Source organism: Rattus norvegicus, chromosome Y, assembly GCF_036323735.1.
Source record: "Rattus norvegicus strain BN/NHsdMcwi chromosome Y, GRCr8, whole genome shotgun sequence".
Lineage (NCBI taxonomy): Eukaryota > Metazoa > Chordata > Mammalia > Rodentia > Muridae > Rattus > Rattus norvegicus.
In genome coordinates, this window is record NC_086040.1 from 43,560 (window position 1) to 51,120 (window position 7,561).

Here is a 7,561-nt window from a genome sequence, read left to right on the forward strand (position 1 = left end):
AGTGAGAGGGAGATAGAAAAACACACATTTGGGATGATGTCACAGGTGAGGCAGGTACAGGATAGAAGGAGGTCTGTGTTTGAATGAGAAGGAAGGACAGGCAGGAGAAAAGTTTGAAGGAAGATGAGAAGATTGGAACGGAAAAGAAGAAACAGGAGGGGGAGGGACAGAAGCCGTGACAGAACAATATGACAGGGGATGTTAAGATTCCATGCTGTACCTTTACAGGTTGTTATGGATGTTTTTAAGGGATGGATATGTATTGGGCTTTGTATGTTTAGGTGGGCGATTGTATCTTATTAATTGGGCCAAAGGTTATTGTGTTGTGTGTTCTTTCATGTAGTGATTTTAGTGTAAGAAAGTGGGCACTGGCTGTCTGGCCACCACAGAGTTGGGATGTGTGTTTCTGGCATGGAAACCTGCCTTGGGAACTAAATAGGAAGAAAGATTGCTGATGGCTCACAGAGAGGCCTTCGGTAGTGTGATATGGGTTGGAGCAGAGCAAGTGAGAGGCTTTGCTGACTGACAGTTAAGATATCCAGCAGATATCTTGGGACACTGTGGAATAGACCTAAAGTGGTGATAAATGACCACCATACTTTTTTATTTTTTATATTTTGACAACAACAACAGACACACACACACACACACACACACACACACACACACACACACCCCAATAGTCACCTACGTAGGCTGTATATCCATCAAATACTTTACCTTCCTTATCATCAACAACTACTCCACATCACGTGTCCTGCTTGTAGTCCCAATGTCACCTTCTATCCCATATTTGTAGGTACACACTCAGAACTGTAAGATACAGGGTGCCCTGCCAGGAATGACTCCTAAGGTGCTTCTAGGTATTGCAATGCTTATAGGAACATTCATGTAGGTGTCGATGCTCCCCACCAGTGCCACGCTAGCAACGGGATCAGACAAGTATGCTAGCCATTTGGTTATAATCATCATAGGAAGGAATTAGGCAAAAGGACCCACCACAGTCCCAGGAAACCATTCACTCCTGCTGGCGCCTAAGGGTATAGAGACTAGGGGCTGCCCAGGAAGGTATATGAAGAAGGTATCCATTTCCATGTCATTGCCACAACTTTGAGATCCTCATAAATTCTGAGTGACACACAGATTCATAAATTCTGTCTGTGACAGAATATGAAGGAGGTCATGTTAGACATTCTTGCAGGCCACTGGAGTCAGGAAATTGACATGGCCCTGACTCTGTAGGAAGCTGATTAGACAATTTCTGCTTGGTCCTAGGACTTTGGCTGAAGGACTCTAAGAAACACCTCTCAGCTGACAGGAGCCTCCTAAGGAGCTGTCTCCTAAGAGGCTCTGCCAGAGCTTGACAAATGCAGAGGCAGATGCTCTCAGCCAACCATTGAACTGAGAATGGGATCCCCAATGGAGGAGATAGAGAAAAGACTGAAGGAGCTGAAGGGGTTTACAACCCCATAAGAACAACAACAGTATCAGCCAATAGCCCCCCGAGGGCTCCCAGGGACTAAACCAATGTCCCAGGAGTACATAGGGATGGCTCCAGTTGCATATGTAGCAGAGGATGGCTTTGTTGGCCATCAACAGTAAGAGAGGCCCTTGTTTCAAAGCTTGATGTCCCAGTGTAGGTCAATGTTGGGTGGCAGAGGTGGGACGGAGTGGGGGTGTGGGTGAAGGAGCACCCTCATAGAAGCTGAGGGAGGATGGGATAGCGGATTTCTGGAGAAAAAACTGGCAAAGCGAAAACATTTAGAGTGTAAATAATATAATCCAATAACAAGTATTTATATATAAAAAAAAAACCTCTCATGCCCAGAGTGACTATTTTGTTCGTCAGCATGAATTGATTTCCCCTAATGTTCTAATTTTTTTAATAGTTCTCCTTTTTGACTTTGTTGAAATTATATCTGATAATTGAGCTAAATCTGCATAATTGAATTAGTAAAATATGTGTAATGTCTAACCTACAAAGAAAAATAGACTGTCACTTCACTCAGTTAAGGAAGAAAATATAAACAACAGGAGAAAAGGTTGTTTTATTATGGAAGGTAGGTAGACGGGAAGTAGAAAGTTAGGAAGTTCTTCCTCGTATCCTCCCTTTTTTGTTTGTCTTTCTTTTTCTCCTCCTTAACCCAGGTTCTCTCCATCTGCCCTCTTGTCTCTCCTTGCAAAACCACCAAACAATGTATGTGTGTAGAGACATTATATTCTTAAATCCAGCGAAAAGGAAAACTATATTGTATCTTGTGTCTAAGCATGCTCATACATATGAAGAATAAAGGGGGCTTCAGCTCAGAGTCTCTTAATCATTGTTCCAGCACCATAGTTTTAACTGGGTTCCCACAGCTAAATTCTTTTAGATGATGTGAACATAAATGTAATGATGACTCTGATACAAGCCGAACAAAACTAAAAGACTACATGCTATATAAGTCTGGGTTATGCCTTCTACAAGGTTTGCCTGGGTGCTTGCAAGCCTAAAGGTTTTGCAGGTTGTACACAGTTAATATTAATTTGCTTCATTACACTCTGTGTGGAAAGGGATTCAGTCTTCTCTTAATAAGGAGATGTGGCAAAATGTCTTGATAAATTCTGTCTTCAGAACTCTAGTGAGACTGCCTAAAACACAGCTGGACTTGTTAACTGTTCTTATTCCTTCCAAAGGGAGGAGACAGGCAAGATCACTGGGCTTTCAACTGTGTATCTTGTCAATCCTCCCACCTGGTTGTATGAGATTAGGCTCTAGTTATATGAGACCGCAAGGTTTTCTGGGTATACAGGCTAAAAACTCGAAATAGGGAGGATCCCTTCAAAGAAGATATACTGAAGAAAGGCCTCAAATATTGCCTAACATTTCCCCTTGAAAATTTTCTTATAACAAATGATGTCTCTGCCTACTATTTTATATCTCATGGTAGTTAAGATGTTGTATTCAATGTCGTATATACATTAAAATCACATAAATCTCTCTCTCTCTCTCTCTCTCTCTCTCTCTCTCTCTCACACACACACACACACACACACACACACACACACACACAGACACACACACACATACATTGAAGAGTATTTTCAAATGCATAAAAATAATTATGGGTGTCTACCGCTCTGTCTACTGCCTGCACCTTCTTAGTTCTTGTTAACCTAGCACCTACGACAAAAACTTAATACTTAAATATCCATATAAGGTAATCTTCTCTTGTACAATATGCCAGCATACATTCCCATAATTATCGTAGTCAACACATGTTGACAAGATATGACTGAATGATGTATGTCTAATCCCTTATATCTTTGTTAACTTTGTTAAGCTTTATCTATTTAGAGTCCCTGAGTCACATAAAAAGCCTTGGTGGTTTGTAGAAGGATTCATAGAAAGAAATGGGGTTCCTACTCTCTCTCTATACTGTAATCGATAGTCCAAAGTTTATTTTCATTGTAAAAGAGCTTCAATTCAAAATGATAATTTCTACGACTCATTAAGATAAAATTATAAAAATCTAGTGTCCTGAACATTAGTAATTGTAAGCTCTTAAAGACATTTAAGCCATACAAATTAATGGCCAGTCTACTTATAAACGATCACGTTCTTTCATGTACTCAGAACTGTGATTGTAGTCAAGCTAATGCAGATCTATTTCTTTTACCGAGACTAGCTTGGCAGGATGGACAAACTACATCTCCCATCTGTATATGTTGTCAAAGTTAAGTCCGAATCAAGTATCTTGAAGCAAGTAAACTTACTCTCTTTAATGTAAAATAATATTCAAAATTGGAATACTAGAAGCAAAAACAAAACTATTTTTATGAAAAAATAAATGCTTGGGTAAAATAGGTTTCATTTATAGTACACTTGCATAGCAGGATTTCCGTAGACCTATAAGTAGGTCCATTGTATGGAAGACAAGAGTAAGCCCCAGGCTAGCTTTGTTGCAGGAGAAATATGCATAGGAAAATAGGATGTCAAAAGGCTGATGGTGCTGTCTTTGTCTGTTCAGGCCTGACCAGCTCTGACTGTTGTAGACCTGACCAGCTCCTGCCTCATGGAGGATCTTCCAGTCTCACAAGCTTCCTTTATTTCCCAAAGAACAGAGAGTGAAAAATCAACTACTCTGGCCTCACTGTCTCCTACACTGACATGTGAGGATGCTATAAACAGTGGAACCTGGAAAGTAAGCCTATCACTGGACTGGTATGGGACCTGCGTGCTAGTTCAATTGACCATGCCCTCTGCTATGCCTTTCAAGTCTTCATTTTAACAGGAGCTAATTTCATGGTCCACACACTAACCACAAATGATCCATGACTAAAGGGGGCTGCCAAGTTCTCTGCCATCAAACTCATAGTTTAGGGCAATGATTCTGTGTACTGAAGTGGTGCCTTTGGAAACTTAGCTAGACAATTTTGTAAACATAACTCAGAATGGGGTTCTATTTGTCTTGTAAATTGCCGATTAGATGCCGAATTCCATGGAGTTTTTTTTTAAAAAAAACGCTTCCAGGTGGTCTTTCTTTATCTGGGAGTCCTGATGTAGCACACTGCTATTACAGTTGTTTTTTCCTACAAAACTCTGGTACATCCTCCAGCCAGTTGTACAATGGCATTTGAGGTTACTAAACAAAAGTTATTTTGGACTGTCTCTTAATGTTCCCTACAAAGTTGTACAGTTATTACCTCCTGACTTTTGTCCTGGATCTTTGCCATCTGTTGAGTTTTATCGTGACCCCTTGGATGGACCCTGTCACCGTTGTCTCCTGCTATTCTTCTTGTTGGACCTGACAACCTAGGACCTGAAAGAATGTGATTGACTATGCTGTAATAGTGTACCCACCCTTACTTTAGTTTCGGTGTACTTGTATACATGAAGGTACTTTTGTACACGGATGTGACAAAGAAAGCAATGACCCAAGGACAGTTGTTTGAACTGAGAAAAGCATGTAAATAAACACCAGTAAGAACATACAAAATATTAACAAGAGCAGCAATTTCCCAGATCTCGGTCTGGACAGACCAAAGTTAAACACAACTGCCTGGCATGTACTGTAGATTATATCTGGGAAAGCATGAAAGCAAAGCAGAAGGCCAAGTCTAGATTCAAGTACACCGACCAGATTGGAACCTATAGCTGTGGACTGACATCCAACAAGAATAAAACATGCCTTATGAATTGAATGAAAATGTTTGTCACAGGAGGCACAAAATCACATCCAACAACAATCTAGGGGACAAAGTGGACATGAGGGGGAAAAAATAAGGTCCTCTGCCCTTTTCCGGTATCATCTCTCACAGTACCCAAGGCATTGCTCACATTGGACCATTCTTTCAATGTTTCAGCAGACACTATTTTAGTGTGCAACAGCTGCTGCCCTTTCTACACAGTCCCTTTTGCCAGCTCAAAAAGGAATCTGCATGCTAAACTCCTAAAGGCAATTCTGGCAACCTCTGACTCCTGGATCCACCTCTTCACTCTTTTGGCCACACTGAGCACTGTTTTCAGGTCTCAGAGCTAAAACAGGTGAACTATATCCTTTTAATGTCTCTGCTTCACCAGTTCTCAAAAACCTTAGAGAAGTTTCTAGCCCTTCAGAACCATGGCTGCTGCAATATCTACCCCAAGACTAGATCTGACTACTGCTAAAGAGAGGATCGGTGCCCTCTTCATCCAACAATGCTGCTCATGCACCAACAAACCCTAACTGGTTTGAAAGGTGGTTGAAACACACAAGGACAGACAAAAATACAACCACAAGCCTCCTTTTATGCATGGGCCATGAGTTCTCTCTCAGTCTGTCTCCTTCCCTGGATCACTCCTTTCCTCATTATCATCTGCATTTTCACACTTTTACACGGTCTTCACCCTACTGAAATTCACCTCATACCCAAAGAAACCCTCCATGTAAGCAGCTCTCCCAGTGGATCTCACCAGCACGAGGCATTAAGAGGCACCCACGTACGAGCAATTGAGCTCCAAGCGGTACAAGACAGCCAAAGGAAGACCTGACTTTGGTACAGCAAAGTATAGTCACCTTACTGAACCAAATAGATTGCCTGGCTGCAGTGTTCCTCCCAAAATGCAATGCATTAGATGTAATGATTGCCGAAAAGGAAGGTGTCTCTGCCTTGCTAGAGGAAGGATGCTGGCTTTCTGTGACCGATCTGGCCAAGTACCAGAGAAAGCTAAGCCATCACTGAACAGAATTAAAAACAGAAAAGGGGCAGACAGCATTTACCTGACTGCCAAGTGATGGTTTTGCTTCCTAGTCAGGTACTAACATTATGATTTGTGCTAACTTCACTCTTTGTTTCCGGTTCTTTCTGCTGTCTCACCAAGTTTCTCCAATGTAGACTACAAGCTTGCACTGCTCAGAGGGTCACAGAGTCCTTTATGGTCCAAACCTCACAGTCCCTGCCTATCCTACCTGGAAGGGTCTCAGCATGCTCCATCCACCATTCAGAACATACCCATCTCCTTGACTCCTCTAGATGGATGATGTCCCATCCCCACTTGCCACCCGGCCTTCCCACTCACATGAAACTATGGCCCCTCTCCCATCTTCTTTTTACCCTTCCAGAATTGGGTTATGTTGGATAATGATAATAGCCTCAGGTCATGAGGAATCAAGTCAAGATGTAAGGGTCAACAACCCTCAGTCAAAAAGAGTGACTTAGGTCCATCCTGCCTGCTCATTTCTGTCCACCTGCAGAAACAATATGTCTGGGCCTCAAAAGCAAACTACACAGATTCCACTCAAATCACACACACACACACACACACACACACACACACACACACACACACACACACACACACACACACAGAGTACACACAAGCTGGAAGTTCCTGGTAGCTACCCAAGTATGTGTTTATGTATAAAAATATTTTCCTTCACGCCACTAAGTGCACTCAACGTTCATCCCAGGAAAAGGTTGACGCCACTCACTATTGCAACAAAACAGTCTCAGCCTGTTGAGATGGAGTCATTCTGCCTCTCTGCCTTACTTTTCTTACACTCAGGATGGTACAACAAGCACCCTTAAATGTATCTCTGAGTCCCATCTGTCCAGTTCTTCTCCCCATTAAGCCATCAAAATACAAAAGTACACAGGGTAACAATGTTGTGCTCTCTCCCATGTGCACTTAATCTCTGTTGGGAATAAAACAGTAACAAATTCAGAGACTGATGAAAGAAAAAGTCATTCTCAGCACCGAGTTCTGCAGAAAGGGAATGTGTACACACTGTCATGGAGACCAGGGGCAAAAACGTCTCTGGAACATTGGTTTAGGGGCAAGAGAGTGGGTTTTACAGTCCTCCCATGGGGAGAAATGTCTGCCCCCCCTCTCTGTCTGTATGGTGGAACCAAACTTCACATCTCATTGGCCAAGTACACATGCCTCATCCAATAAACAATCTTGGGCTAGAGGTTGCTTCCCCCTTTCCTGATATTCCCCTGTAAAATGTGTAACAGAGTGCTGAGTCCAACATGTACCAGACACCAGCTAAGAGAGAGAAGAGGAGGCCTAGCATCTCCTGTAAACCCAGTGAGGCCT